This window comes from Sitodiplosis mosellana, unplaced genomic scaffold (assembly GCF_009176505.1).
Source record: "Sitodiplosis mosellana isolate CC-2019 unplaced genomic scaffold, AAFC_SMos_1.0 Smas_scaffold_3260, whole genome shotgun sequence".
Classification (NCBI taxonomy): domain Eukaryota; kingdom Metazoa; phylum Arthropoda; class Insecta; order Diptera; family Cecidomyiidae; genus Sitodiplosis; species Sitodiplosis mosellana.
In genome coordinates this window covers 1-2,103 of record NW_022598502.1, presented here as the reverse complement: position 1 = coordinate 2,103, position 2,103 = coordinate 1, and the positions used below count along the sequence as shown (strand labels likewise).

The 2,103-nt window shown below is 33.4% G+C and overlaps 1 protein-coding gene across 2 annotated transcripts in view; it reads right to left on the bottom strand.

Annotated features, from left to right (window-relative positions):
• LOC129571761 (uncharacterized) overlaps window positions 1-1,883 on the bottom strand; it is a 4,004-nt gene extending 2,121 nt beyond the window's left edge. Inside the window, exon 1 of one of the 2 annotated variants that reach the window (XM_055451619.1) lies at window positions 1,827-1,883. The gene's annotated coding sequence lies outside the window, so the exon portion shown is untranslated. The remainder of the gene's footprint in view (window positions 1-1,826) is intronic. The other variant, XM_055451618.1, reaches the window with a different exon arrangement.
• Window positions 1,884-2,103: the final 220 nt, after the last annotated feature.

Sequence of the window (2,103 nt, the reverse complement as noted above, 5' to 3'; positions counted from 1 at the left end):
TATGGTGCATTTGTGACGGCGCAGTTAGTTTTAGTTAAGATTCATTTTGATTTTTGATCGAAATATGAAGAAAAATTACGGCACAATTGCATTTTATTGAGTATATGGTGCATTTGAGACGGCACAGTTAGTTTTAGTGAAGATTCATTTCGATTTTCGAACGAAATATGAAGAAAAATGCTGGCACAATTGTATTTCATTGAATATATGGTGCATTTGAGACGGCACAGTTAGTTTTACTGAAGATTCATTTCGATTTTCGATCAAAAGATGAAGAAAAATGTAGGCACAATTGCATTTTATTGAGTATATGGTGCATTTTTGACGGCACAGTTAGTTTTATGTTTTTTAATGGATAGTATGTCAGAATATTCCATGGTGAAAAATTTTTATATATGAAAAAAGTTTAGTGTTATAATATTTTTCAAGAACTTTATCAATTTTTATTACGCACATTTCGGGCACATTTATTGTATCTATAACAGCAGACATCAATTCCTTTCTTTTGATGTTTTACTAAATTTGACTATACTGAAAAAAATTCGAAAAATCAACCCTCAAAATTGGGTAAACCGTCATGGCACAATTACGGCACATATGTTATTTCGACAGCACATTTCGCGCACAGTTTTTTTAGCCCTGTTACGACGTTATATCTTCAAGTTGAAAATTTTTGACTATGCATACTGAATAATGTTCTAATTTTACTCATTCAAGTTCGGCGTGTCCCCCTAGTTGTTAAAAAAATCGACTTGACAATTTCCGGAACGAGATTGTATTATGAGAAGACTTATGTGCTTGAAACCGCTCACATTCAACAAGTATAACCACACGGGATTGCTATTTGTCACTTTTTAGTCAAAAGTGTTATATGTTTAAGAGAAAGAAGACAGAAGCTGCAGGAAACTGCTTATGTTTGTTTGGAATTATTGACTTGTTGAGAGCTGCGTTGAAACGTGTTTTCTGTGCGAGTATTAAATTGGAACTGTGTTAATAATATTCATGACTAAAAACTGATCATGCCAATTCTCTTAAATGATTTCTACCCAACTAATTACACATTGCTCCTTTGTGCGAAGGATATAAGACGTGTTTTGCTTATTCGTTCAGAGTTTGACAACAAATTGTTTTATGGCTTTCTCTTCATGGGTCTGAAGAAAATAATTGACCCGAGTAGATCATAAATTATAATGTTTTATTAGGACAATACATTCGCATGTTTGGAGTCATTGTGAATATTGTCAAAAAGAAACATTGCTTAAATATGTAGTAGAGAAGCGTAATACGAAGTGTACCGATTTGCCGATACTGAATGACAAGTTGGCACAGTGACGTTCGGCAACATGAATGCTCACTTTCAGTTTAATTTATGGTTATATTAAACATCAAATTAATGACTCAGCACAGGGGAACATGAAAATCATTAGCTTTGCATCGCCATGAAAATGTCACAATTTCTATTCTCTTCAATCGACAGCTCACGTCAACTATGATAATGCACTGATGGTATTTTCCTATATTTTCCCACATTTTTAGATATCTCCAAACAACAAATTCAATTCTTTCTTAATTTAATTGCCAAAAGCCGTTGGTATCCTCATTCGGAATTTCTTGACAGCATTGTACATTTTGTTATGAATTAACATCGAAAGAATAACACGACCGAGAAGAACATTCAGTACTGAATTGATGCAAAATTGGTAAAATGTGGTAAACTAGCACTATACTCTGTTCATCTATACTTTTGAGAGAGTTTAAAAACGCATTTAGGTGTATTTTTAAGAAAAATTCCCTAAGAATGCTACGCTAAGCGAAAAATTACGTACTTACTTTCGATTGCAGTTGTGTGCTGGACAAGCGATGATGTGAGAATGAAATTTCGCAACAAACTGACAGGTTGCTTGACATTCGAGATTTGACGTCGAACCGCTTGAAGTTGGTTTCTGATCGTGAATCGCATTTGAATGCCAACATTTGAATATTTATAATCAGCACCATTTGACTTCAATGCTTCACTGTTGGGAAAATATTTGGTGAAAAAGATTTTCATAAAAATTTTTTTGTGTTGATTCAAAGTGTTCATTGGAAGAAAAGAATGATCAA